Source organism: Lucilia sericata, unplaced genomic scaffold (assembly GCF_015586225.1).
Source record: "Lucilia sericata isolate MDLA Ls3-8-SP2 unplaced genomic scaffold, ASM1558622v1 Contig000486F_arrow, whole genome shotgun sequence".
NCBI classification, from domain to species: Eukaryota; Metazoa; Arthropoda; class Insecta; order Diptera; family Calliphoridae; genus Lucilia; species Lucilia sericata.
This window is the reverse complement of record NW_023994500.1, coordinates 62,234-76,058: the sequence shown is the minus strand read 5'-3', so window position 1 is coordinate 76,058 and position 13,825 is coordinate 62,234. Positions and strand designations below refer to the sequence as shown.

Here is a 13,825-nt window from a genome sequence, read left to right as displayed (position 1 = left end):
AACAACGAGGAACATATTGTACATTTGTTGTCTGTTTAAATGTTGATTTACACAGATACTTACAGAAAATATAGTAAAAAGAACACATGGGTTTAAAAAATTAGGGGCAGATTTTTTCTTTTAGTTTTTAAAAAATTTTACAAATTTGGTTTGTAAGGTATGAAAGGTTTCTTAGGACAGTAAATTTTTATAATTTTTTGGACTCTGCATCTATTTTGCTAACCTCAAGTGTTTATAAGTAAATAAATATAAAATATTGTTTTGTAGATGTGTGTTCATAAAGTATACTGATGATAAAAACACACACAAAAATATTTTTCTTAATTTTGCTTTTCATTTTAAACATAAAAATAGAGAAAATAAAAACAACAACTAAGTTACTTACTTTGATTTCTTTCTTTAATTTATTTTTATTTTATTTCCTCTTTTATTTTGGCAGTTTTAGTAAAAGTAATAGTTGTTGTCTTGCTGTTACTGCTGCTGTTGCCTAACGTTGTTGTTGTTATGTTTTTATATTAATTCTGCTGTTTTTTTATAGCAAATAGTCTGAGTGATTGGTAGACAGGCAGGCAGTTTGTGTTTGTGGGTTAAAGAAACAAGTTATGAATGTTTAAGTTAAATTATAAAGAAAATTTTAGTTTTCTTATTTCTGTCGAGTAGAAAATTTAAATTGAATTTTATTTAAACGGAAACCGCATGTTAACGCACGCATACACTTTAAAGGCTTTTACGTGCACAAACACATACACACTCAATCGTTGGCTTACTCAATCACGATAACCGTTACGTCTAGAGATAAAAAAACAAACAAATGTAAACCGAATGCAGGCATTTAAACATTTAAATACAAACTAACTGTATATAAACATATGTATGTATGTATGCCTGTGTGTGTGTTGTTTATATTTGTTTTGTATGTGAAGAGTACAATTTGAAATATTTAAACACACCACATTGACCACCTCTGGTAGTCAGTCATTGACAGGAAAAAACAAACACATACACACATTAAATATAACACAAACACAGTTATACAATTAACAGCAGAATGACGATGATGATGTTGTTGTTATTGGCGATGAGGTTGATGTTTTTGTTGTTCTTGATGATCTAGTTGTTATTATTGCTTTTCGATGTTTTCGGCTTCGTTTTGGCTATAAACAACTGTTGTTGTTGTAAATAGTTGTACATGTTAAAGCATGCACTTTTATTTATTCATTTAACACATTTTAAATACACACACAGATTTCTTTAATTTTTCACTTTTAAAGGTTTTTTAATTAAAAATTTTCTTATTTTTATGTAGTTTTCTCTTAATTGCTTTATATCTTCTTACTATTTATTTGTTTATTTGACTTTCTTTTAATATATTTATTGTGAAAGTTGGAGGTTTCACTGAAATTCTCCTCAGCCTGCAATTTTATAGTTGTTAAACAAATGGTTTACAAAAATTATATTTTCTGTTAAGAAAATTCTCTTTAAAAAAGGCAAAAAGCATATCTATCATTGACTCTTTAAGAAAATAGTAACTATTTAAAATAATACTATACGATTTCATAGATCTTAAAAAACCGTTACATTTTGAACCGAACATTACTCTCTCTCTCTCACTAAACAAATTCAATGTGTCAAATGTATCTTCGAATTGACTTAAACCTGGCAACTGTAGGTTGATTACAATAAGTATATTATCGGATATAAGAAAATCTATAATCTGTTGCCGTTGGAGCTGATTGGCCCAATAAGGCTGAAAACCTATAGAAATTCTAGAACTGATTGCCCCAAATTTATTAGTTTCATTGAAGTTTTACCATCTGCGCTTTCTATCTCGACCCAAAATGACTAATTACAATCTTTTATTGGCAATATCTCTTGAATACTTTATATCCGACAGGTTTACGATAATATTCACTATACAACCTACACTCAATAGGATGATGATTGATGATTGATTCATTGAAGTCTTACCATCTGCGCTTTCCATCATCGACTTTGAGGAGTCTATGCAACAATAATAATGGAATATCTGACTTGCAGATAAGGAAAGGATGGAGAGGATAGACTTAAGTAAGTCGATTTGGACTGCTCAGTGATATTTCTACATTTGACTCTAAGATAAGTTTTTGTGTGAGTATTTTAACTTTAATAATCTTGTAGACTTCTTTGGGCAAAGAAGCGTTCATTGTGCTATGAGTACTACGACAACGTAGTACGTTGATAGATAATCCACCCATTGAAACATACAGCTCATAACATTAGGCAAACTAACCATAAGCGATTAAAGGATACGCCGTCAATGTATACTGGACAAATTGGAAGGTTATACGCAATGATCGTATGTGACCGATCGCATATCTGACACAGAATGCGTCATGACTGATCCAAGGTAGAACGGCATGATCCAGCGGAACATTAGTGAAAATTTCAGTAGGAATCCGTTCCTACTCGGATGCCTTTACATTGGACGACAAAGTGGGTCTGGGGTTCTATATTGAAGACTCAGAAACTGGCTTCCAGACATAATTCAGAGCAATAACGGAATGCGTAAATTGGATTATTTTTGTATTGTAAGAAAGCTCTAACCGAATGTTCTCCCAGAGGTAAGGCTTACATATGGGTACCAAGACACTTAGGAATAGTCGGACGAAAGAGCGAATGTAATAGCATTATAGCGAAAGAAGTTTTAGATTTTTATCCTGATAAATTGAAAACCATTTGAAGTAACGAAGGCTGAATGAATAATATGGCGAGAGAATCCCATAAGGCCTTCTGAGATAATAAAACAGTAGGTAGAACTACAAATATCCTGTGGGGTGACCCTAACGAGAGTACGATGAGAAGCCTCCTCAAAATGAGCAAGTCTGAGGTTAGTATGATGGTAACTATTCTGAGTGGACACACATTACGGGCACAGCTAAATAAAATTGGACGTGCGTATTCAGACGAATATAGAACATGTAGAGCGGAATGAGAACCCCAAATGTCAAGCTTTCACCGAAATTAGATCGAAATATCTTGGGAGTGAAATTATTCCGGATGTAACATCCTTTACGACCACTGATTGGAAAATTCTTAAGAATTACGTCCAGGAAACTGAGTTTTTTAACATTCTACAATAAGACATTCAGTGAATGTTTTTACCAACAAACATTTTCCATGAAAAGGAGCGCAGAACAGGCTTGAAAGTGGACTAGGTGTATTTCTTCGGAATTGCTGCAGTATACATCCTCCTATCAACCTAACTTAAGTGTAAGTGCTCTAGAATATTTCAACAATTAGATTAATACAGTCCAAGTAAGAAAGTATAAAAAAGTGAAAAGAGACAAAGATTAAGGTAGATAAGGCTTAAAAGAATCTAGGGAACAGTTCAGCAGAGATTTATAAAATACAAGTGCATACGCCTACGGAGGATATTTTTAAGGACACATTTGAGATTGTAGAAATTAATGCTCTAAATGAAAACAACAAAAAACTGGTTGATTTTTACGCCAGCTATGGCAGGTTATTCGCCGAGATGGTGAAAAAATGTCTTTTCTTTATCCCTGTCCTTGCAATTGCGATGGAATTCGTTTAAGGATATACCAAGCTGACTGCGCGCCGGGCATGTTTCCTTGATTATAGACCGCATCTTGGTGTATTGCAATCCGGGCGAAAAGAGGTGATGTCACTTCACTCCTCGGCTAGTCCTTGGTATGATTTAACATGGGGTCTAACCAGAGAACCACATAATCTGGTACTACAGGTGGTTAGTTGACCGCAGGACTATGTCCTGGCTGGTCAGTTGGTTGAGGTTTCTTCGGGATCCACGTAGTGGCTATGATTTAAACCAAAATTCGCGGGAAGAGTAAGCGGCGGTTAAAAGACTAAAGTAAGGTAAAGTCAATATTTCGGTATAAGTTCGGTGCTGTTGCCGAGAACAACAGATACCCCACAGAGGAGTGACTGTGGGACTAAGCGTTGGAAATAAGTTGGCGTTAATTGTATATGGTACGGGATGAATGTGGTTATGCGGGCCTCACCCGTTTTTCTCTTATGAGTGTGTCGGATGAATAAGAAGTGTGCAGGGCTGAATGATGATGGAAAATAGGTATCATATACAAATGATACCATTGAATTTTCCTTCCTTGTCCAGATATGTTAAGAGTAAACTCGTTTCATATCAGAATTACCACAGTGTGTCACTGTGAGAAAGAACAAAGTCTCGGCTTATTTTATGGATTCGTACTTCAGTCTACTGATTACGTCTCTAGGTATTGTTGCTGATTCAACAGAGGCCATCCCATCTGCGTGGTTGTAAACGGAAGTGATGTTTTACATCAATGGTCAGAGATAATATAGCTAAAATACTTGAGCAAAGTGCGCGTATATTGGACCGGCATCCATATACGTAAATTGCCACCTGCGTGTAACAAACACAATGGGCGGTGGTGAGTCGTCACAAAGCTCACCCAGTGGTTGAAAAAGACCACTTCGACATTAATACCAAGCTGACTTGCAAGTCTACCTAGGACCCAGAGTCCAGTTATTACTGACAACAACCTTGATATACATATCTCGTTTATATCAGGTTATAAATTGCCTAGCACGTTTCTAATTGCAAGAAAGCCACATTATTTTGGCCACTTTACATGTTTTCAGATTATTCCAAATATTTTCAGCCTTTTGAAGAAAGAACTTGAAGAAGAAGAAGAACATTTAACAAATTTCAACGGAGTTGCTACTGAAACGGCATTGAAGGTATCCAAAGTAGATCCCGTTTTATTACGATTACCAGCTACAAAACTCATAAATTAAAGGAAGGACAGTGGACACAGTCCCACATGAAATTATCGTTACTATCGATGTTCGACATCCAAATTTCTGTGACAATTAAAGAGAGAATTAATTGACTGGTGAATTCTATGCAGAAGGCATCGACTAATACCATAGAATGCCAATTCTCTCATTCACCACATTAACTGTGAACTAAGTAATATTATGGACTAGAAAAAACGAAAAAAGTTCTAATTTGTACTTTTTGACAGAAAATATTAAAGTTCAGGATTTGGACCGCTTCGACTAAAATATAGTTTGAGAATTTCCAGGGAAGGTAAGTTTACCTCTAGCGAGAAGACCTATCGTTATCTATTCTGGTGGAAGACGGTGGAAACCAAGAAACAAAGACTAGCTTGTTTTGTTATGAAAAGAACAAACTGGGTTGCAAATACTAACCCTCGGAATGACATCATCTCAGTCTAAACTGGCGGTTCAAAAACTCTTATGGGAACTTTATCTGATTTGCTTGATCTCATTAGATTGCTTTATGTCTGTACTGTTCTTCAGGTTGAAATTGTAAAGTTTGTTAACAACCTACGTTTCACCTTATCTTTCTCTGGTGGTGGAAATAGTCGTATCTGCAACGTATTTGCAAACATGCCTTCGGAATCCGACAACTGAATCTCGTCGACCATTAGCATTCTGTAACGAACATAATAAAACCAAATTTACATCCTGTTTCAACTCTGGCGACGCTTTGTCAAATATGGGTTCCATGACTTCAGACATTCGGGAAAATGAAATTGTCAACGAATGTTACGTCCCTATGTTCTCTCAATTTCCAACTCTGATGAAATGACGCATTCGGGGAAAGAAAATGATCATCCATGGAAGAAACAGTTTACCAAAGAATGTTGATATTCCACTGACCGCGATATTTAACATGATCGTCACTGCAGACGTTGTTTAGAAGAAGAACAACCTAAATAACAGCATTAGTTTGTTGTAGGGGGACTGACTCCACTTACAGTTACAAACCGCCCAAATTAGAGAGGAACGCGTGTTTTCTCGATAAATTCTGAGAGTCCCATATAAGTAAATCTACTTAACATATCACAATGTTCATATTCAATTGCTCTTTTTTAGCTATTTCTTCAAGTTTCCAGTTAGAAAATTCTCAGCATAACTAGTTTTCTAGTCTACCAGTCCAGAGGTCATGGGTTTTATTGCCACGAAAGACTCTGCTCTAACACTTTTATATATGAATTGGAAGTGTTCGATAGTTAATTCAGATTTACAACTCAAATGACTTTAGGGAATATATGTTTTTTGTATCGGTTTAAACTTATATAGTTTGATATATAATTTTATTTGCTAAATTTACAATGATACACTGAAATCAGTAGATTACTTATCAGTTAAGAGTTTTATTGCATAATAACGAATAAGAATAAAAATGTATTATAAAAGCCTTAATTATTCCCAGATTTTGAAAACCTTACATTCTTACAAAAGCCAATTAACTCATCAAATAAGTAAATGTGTATTTTGGGAATTGTCATTAAAATACCCAGTAATGTAAAAGTACAAATAGAAATAGTAAAAATTCTCTCACAAATGCAATAAAATATAAAGTTCAAAATAAACAAATGAATAAAAAAAACGTATAAATTATTTTACCAAAACTGTGATATTTGAAAAAAGAAAGAAGAAGGTCAGGAAATTAAATACGAGTCCCAAATGTTAAAAAATGTTCAATTATAAAATATCAACTATTTCCTTTCAGTTTTTTTCTTTTTGGGGTTTTTGTTCTATTTTCAATTTTCGTTATTTTGTTTGGAGGCATTTTAAGAACAAAACATAGAAGAAAAAATTTGTAGAAAAATACAAACACCGTTTTAACCGGAAGTAAATTTTGTGATTTACGTGCTTCCGACAACAGTGACGAACAAACGAAGTACATACTCCACTATGCTAAACACACACACACATACACAAATAAGGACACCTATAAAGGTATGAAGATATAACGAACAACTGTTGTACTACGGTTAACGGTACATATGAACGAATAGCAGGAGTATGTTTTAGTTTATAACATAGTTGACGTTGTATTTTACTCCATGTATATGTACATACGTACATTCATATATATGTAAGTAAGTAGTACACATGGGTACTACTGGTTGGTGTGGTTGTAGTAGTGATGATGTTGATAATAAATGGTATCCGAGGTTAGTTATTTTTCGGTTACAGCAAAAAAAAATATATATATATGTTTTTTCTTGTTTTCTTTTTAATAACACATACACACACACACACACTTTCAAATATACATATTTTCAAAACGAACAAAAAAATCTTTCAACAGCAACAACATGTGTAAATAGTTATTTAATACACACACATTCGTACATTATGCACAGGTGCCAGTGAGTGAAGAACAAAAAAAAAACTAAAGAGAGTTTGAGACATCCAAATTGGGGGTGTTGTACTGTACTGTATGTGTGTGAGTGAGAGTGTGTTTGTGGCTGGGTTGTAAAGAGAACCACTTTTGTGGTGTTTGAGTATGTATGTTGGTGTAAAAAAAGCACAACACTCTCATACATACAAGTCGCGTGAACACTTTTAATCATCTACTGGGCCTATGGAATTGTACTTCTAGTTTCTTTGTTCTTTCTTCTTCTTTATGTTGTGATTTTTTTTTTCATTATCCTTTGTAGAAACAACAACATCAAAAACATTCCATGCTCACTATTCTATTGATGATACATACATAAGTAGAAATAAATATTTTGTTTGTCAGGGTTGGAAATGTTGTTGCGGTTGTAGTATAATTATAATTTTGAAAAAGTAGTAATAGAACCTATTTACTGACGATGTTACAATCGACTCAAAAACACTGTGTGATTCGACCTAACGATGGCTGTCTGTCCATCAACTTCAACGGATGATAACTACAACAGACTCTTTATAACAATTCAAAATGTATTTTCATTGGAAATATGTGAAAAATTGGAAAAATAAAAGCGAAATGTACGAAAAAATACATTTATTGTTGTATCAAACTTTAGGCGAAGAGATGTCAGATGTTAAGCCTGATGATGTTAATCTTTCAAAAGAAAAATTAAAATTGCCGCCTATACCGAACACCGGTTCTTGAACAGGACGATAATAGTTACCGATATGGTTAAATACCTAGGCGTAATACTTGAAAGGAATCTTAAATGGAAATAACACATAGAGAAGCAAATTAACAATGCACATCGATCTTAGTAGCGATGTAGAAAACTATAGGTCCGAAATGGAGTCTTAGCACAACTATGACACACAATTATAACTCACGATTCAATCTTTTAAACTTCTTTGGAGAAAAAGTGTAACATGATATCACGGGAATTCGTCGTACATGATGAATAGGAAGAAGTGGGAAAAACATGAGGCGAACAACTCCTATCTCTAGGCGAATTTAGCGAAAGCGGATGTAAGTAGAACACGTTATCCGTGTATATTAAACACATTGGACGGCTATACTCAAATATCAGACGTGTGCGATCAAATGCCAGATAGAGATATTAAAGGAAACCTCGGTCAAGTGAAACATTGGAATCTACTGCTAAGCGGATGGTTACCACCTTGGAGATGGATGTAAACATTATTTCCCGATAGCCAAAAGGCAATAAGGCATGTTATAACTCAATAAGTTTAAAACTGTATTGTACTGTTAGAAAGTTTTAACCAAATTTTCTTTCAGTGCTAATCTCTGTATCATATGGACACTAAGTTACTCAGGTACTATCGGTAACGAAGTAGTAGATACAAAAATCTTGTGGGCTCTTCCAAATGAAAGGAGAACTAGAAGTTTCCTCAGTGGAAGCAAATCCAGGGTTAGTTTGATAGTAAGTATCTTGATTTAACATACAGTACCGCGGGTTCAACTACACTAATAGAACTAGAAAGGAGAACTAGAAGTCTTCTCAGTGGAATCAAGTCCGAGGTTAGTTTGATATTAAGTATCCTGAACTAGAAACGAGAACTAGAAGTCTTAGTTTGATAGTAAATATACTGATTGGACACAGGGGACCTCGAGTACAACTACACTAATAGGACCGTTGGAATCTGACATGTGAATAGCATGTTGTGAGGATGCAGAAACATTCAAACACTTTCTCTGCCATTACTGAGACTTCGTCGAAATCAGTTCCAAACACTTTGGGATAGTGGCTGAACTGACAGAATTTTGCCTTTAATTTCCAAAAGAAGTGGCGGTTTCTCGATACTCAAATTAAAATTCGAAATTATCAAAACATTATATATATAACTAGAGGAGTAGTTGGGGGAAAGAGAATAGAGGAAACAGGAAGCAGTGTTTGACGAATGAAGATTGTTGTGAGTATTAGGCATAAGTTTCCTAATTTCAAAGCAACACATTCCGTTGTAATATCGATAGAAACGTCAAAAACAACAATCAATAGATTTGGAAACCCGGTCAATGTCACCGATAAGTACCTTCTCCGATCATATGATTTTCAAAGGGAAAGATTGGTTTTTGAAAGAAGGAACTTTATTTGATAATGAAATGAACATTTTTGGAGAGATTTAGGTCCACAAAGACTTGTTTAATGAAAATTTTATTGTGATACTAAAATTTATAAGTTAATATTTGTAGGGGTCCTGATTTGGAGTCAAATGGGTGAAAGACAAATGGATGGACATGATTTAATCCACTCCACTCGTCAGATGTAGTATTGTATAGTATTAAATCCAGCCTTTGGCAAACCTTAGGTCAAATGTGGAAAGACAGATGGATGGACATGATTTAATTCACTCCACTCGTCAGATGTAGTACTGTATAGTATTAGATTCAGCCTGTGGCAAATCTTAGGATATCAATAAGCTTAGATCCAGATATCTCACCAAGGTTAGATATGAAATAACTGCCAAGAGATCTGTCTCTTTAAGGATAGAGCAGGGCATTCACAGAGCAGATAGAACGGTTAGCCCAACCCGACTAGCATGTCTGCCTAGCACCCAGTGTCCTGTTATTACTGCTATCAATCTCGATATATCCCGTCTAGTTCGGTTTATGAGGAGTCTTGTGCGTTTCTCATTGAAGAAGGGCCACACTATCTTGGCCCCTTTACATGTGTCTAGGTTATTCCACCTATTTCTAGCCTTTTGAAGTTAGATATCTGAGGATACTACTCTTGATAAAATCTAACGGGGTTGCTATTGGAGCGGCGTTAGAGATATCAAGAGCAGATCCCGTTCTGACAAGCTCATCTGCTTGTTCATTTCCATAATAGTCCCTATGCGCATAGACCCAAACAAGGCTAATGTCAGACAGGTGACCCAGTCTTAATAGATATTTTTTGTATTGTCTAACTAATAGAAAAGTGGTAGTATAAGAATTTAGTACAAGAATTTAGTGAGAGAAGTGCCGCTTGACTGTGGACAAAAATTCCTATGTTGCTGCGAATATTGAGGTCATGTAGTACCCTAGCAACTTTTTGACTAGCAAAGAACATTCGGTTGGACATTTTTGGTACATGACTAACGCAATTCCTAGTTTAAGTACTTGTGCTATCATATACATATCTGTATCATACTAGCCCCTGTATAAATTGACAGGTAATCTTCAGACTAAATGTTCAGTCCACAACCACACTACAGAGGCTGCTGATTTGACAACATCGCGCAGCCACGTTGCGGATACGTGTATAATACAATATAATACAAGTCCTTAGACAACTGAATCCCGTGGTAACATCCCGGATCTACACATGTATTACCACGGCAGTCGGTTGCTTCAGAACAGACCACAAGTTAATTGACTCCTCGAGTAGCATCTTTATTCCCCAAGTTGGCAATAACACCAAGGTAAGAACAGATTGCCAAGACAACATGTCCTATAGAGATGTAAGATATAAACAGAAAATTTCGATTAACCAGAAAACTGAAGAAAATAGTAACCTATCTGGCAAATAAATCAATTTTAACAACCACATACATTTTCTTAGGACTTTACAGATTAAAGTCGAGAATACATAATTGACTCGGAAAATAATATCGAATTGATTAAATAATTTTTTTCATATTAAAAGCACCACAACAAAGGCACACTTCCCAATAACCTATAAAGGTCCTAAAGATAACCTAAGCCAATCCTAGTTACCAAACTTTAAACCTGAATATCCAACTTCCAAAAAAAATATACTTAAAAAACATAAATGTACATTTGTGTGTGTCTGTGTAGCATGAGGTTACTTAGTCAGTTGTGTATTTGTTGATGTTATTTGTTGGTTTGTTGACTTGGCTTTTTAGTCGAGTTGAATTTTTAATATGTAGTCGTCTATCAGCTTATCTGTGGAAGCATAATCAAAACTCTCCTAGGGTTGCTTATTATTTTCATTTTATTTTCTATTTCATTGTAACAAGCCATTTAGGAATAGAACAACAAAAATTTCCTTTTTTTTTTTTTTGCTCTTTTGTATTTGAAAATGATGTTGGTGGATGTAATTTGAATGTTCAATTTAAAGTTTTAAATGTGTTTGATGATTGTTTTTTTTTTTTTTTTTTGGTTCATTGTTCTACCCCCTTAAAAGGATAACAACGTTTATTTTAAAGTCAGGCCATTGAGCTGGTAGAATTGATGAGGATGTTGTTGGAAGCCACTTAGGTTTAATGGACATGTTCATGATGAAAGACAATGGGATACATTTGGCATGGCATGGATTTGTGTAAATAGTCTAGCCAAAGCAATGGTGCTGCAATGCGGAAGAGTCCAAGTCAAAGTATTGGTGAAGGTTAAAAATTTTTGCAAAAAACTATAATACACCAACAGATACACGCAGTAAAACACACACACAAAAAAAGGCACGCACGCACGCAGACACCAAAAAACAACACCACAAGACGAACAAGAACAAGCAGCCGAAAAAGAAGATTACACTCACACATAGACACACAAAATAGCAGAAGAACAAGATGTAAAAGAAGCAGCAGTAAAAAGTACAAATACAAGAAAATGGCGTAACTTTAAATCTCTTTAGTAATACAATTTTTATTTCCGTTCTTTTTTTCGTTTTCTTTCAATGATTTTTTCCTTTTTTTGCTCTTGGAAAATTGTCAGCCACAAATTTAAATTTTTAATTAAGATTTATTTTTATTTGTTGCAACTTAAAACACTTTTTAAATTTAAATTTATATTTCTTTAACAAAATTTTTTTCTTATTATAAAATTTATTACTTTTTTTCATTTACATTTTTGCTCTTAATCATCTAATACATTTTTGGTCGAAAAACAATTTTCAATGTCACCAAAAATTTTGTTTGGAAGAAAACCGCACGAATTTTTTAAATATTTTTCTTTCTTTTTTTCTGATTATAATTAATTTCTTTCTTTTTTCTATTTCACTTTAATGATTAATTTCTTTTGCACACAAATTATAGAATTTATAACAATTTTTTCTGTTTTTTTTTTCTTTTTGCCAAAAAAAAAAAAATCACAACCGCAAATATATTAGGCTAGCGCGTTTGAAGGAAAAACCGTTCTCGTTCAGTACCACGTTTGTTTTAGCAAAGGTTGACATTACCCAGCAACAGCCAATCCGGGACTGAAAGCTCATGGCTGCTGCCGCTTTGCGAAAAGCACCGTGTGTAGAAAATTTTCCTCCATGTTAAATGAGTAAAATCTGCTCCCAACACTCACATATACACACACCCGCATACTATGTTAGCCCCATGAAAATGAGAGTAAAGAAAATGAGCATCAGATTTAATAAGAGATTGCGCGTTGTTTTCACCAGGCATTTAGGCAATCTTCTTCTTTTCTGCTTTTGTTGTTGTATTTGCTGTTTACCGTTTAGAGAGATTGTTTGTTTGAGCGTATGTATCTAATGTGTGCAAAATTGTTGCTATTATTTTTCTAATTTTCTTGTTGGCTTTTCTTTTTGTTGTGTGTTAAAAACATCTTTTGTTTTTCTTTTTTGGTTTTCTCAAACACAAAAACAGCATATTTTATCTTTTCTTTTCCATTACACTTTTCTTTGGTTTTGTATAGGTGTTGTTGCTGCACGAGTGCCGACCGTGTCGTATTTGTATTGTGTTAATTGTGGTTTAGCCCACTGTTATTTTATTGTTTTGATGAATAAACTAGTAGTGATGTGTTCATGAGTGAGTATGTGTGTAAATGAAAGTGTTCTTGAGTATGTGATGTAAAACAATTATAGTTTAGTTTTCTTTTTCACGTGTATTTGTTGGCAAATTGTTGTTGTTGCATTATGCACTTAAGCGTTAATCAGTGTTAACAAGTTGTATACAATTGTATGTACTTTTGATGGTACAGGTAAAAGTAGGCTCAAGAAAAATGTACCCAACCCTGATATATAAAATAAGTAATCTTTCTTAGGTGATGTAGTCCAGTGGTACATCATATCTAATCTGGTGTCCTTCGGAGATCCTAATTGATGTTATCCCCCAATTGCTTAGAGATGGAGCTTATATGTACATATGTTCCCAACAAAATCACGTTATGTCACACTAAAAAGTGTCAGAATGTTCATGAGCATAGTTAGTTAGTTAGTTAGTTAGTTAGTTAGTTAGTTAGTTAGTTAGTTAGTTAGTTAGTTAGTTAGTTAGTTAGTTAGTTAGTTAGTTAGTTAGTTAGTTAGTTAGTTAGTTAGTTAGTTAGTTAGTTAGTTAGTTAGTTAGTTAGTTAGTTAGTTAGTTAGTTAGTTAGTTAGTTAGTTAGTTAGTTAGTTAGTTAGTTAGTTAGTTAGTTAGTTAGTTAGTTAGTTAGTTAGTTAGTTAGTTAGTAGTTAGTTAGTTAGTTAGTTAGTTAGTTAGTTAGTTAGTTAGTTAGTTAGTTAGTTAGTTAGTTAGTTAGTTAGTTAGTTAGTTAGTTAGTTAGTTAGTTAGTTAGTTAGTTAGTTAGTTAGTTAGTTAGTTAGTTAGTTAGTTAGTTAGTTAGTTAGTTAGTTAGTTAGTTAGTTAGTTAGTTAGTTAGTTAGTTAGTTAGTTAGTTAGTTAGTTAGTTAGTTAGTTAGTTAGTTAGTTAGTTAGTTAGTTA

General features: G+C 34.0%; 1 long non-coding RNA gene across 3 annotated transcripts; it reads right to left on the bottom strand.

Moving 5' to 3' along the window:
* Positions 1-527: 527 nt before the first annotated feature.
* Positions 528-12,361, bottom strand: LOC119605431. 3 transcript variants are annotated; one of them, XR_005231588.1, is made up of 2 exons: positions 11,712-12,361; positions 528-1,412 (listed from the first exon to the last, which is right to left on the bottom strand). It is a non-coding gene; the product is annotated as an uncharacterized LOC119605431 (long non-coding RNA). The 3 variants fall into 3 exon arrangements; XR_005231589.1 differs by having other exon boundaries at positions 12,005-12,361; XR_005231590.1 differs by having other exon boundaries at positions 12,019-12,361.
* Positions 12,362-13,825: the final 1,464 nt, after the last annotated feature.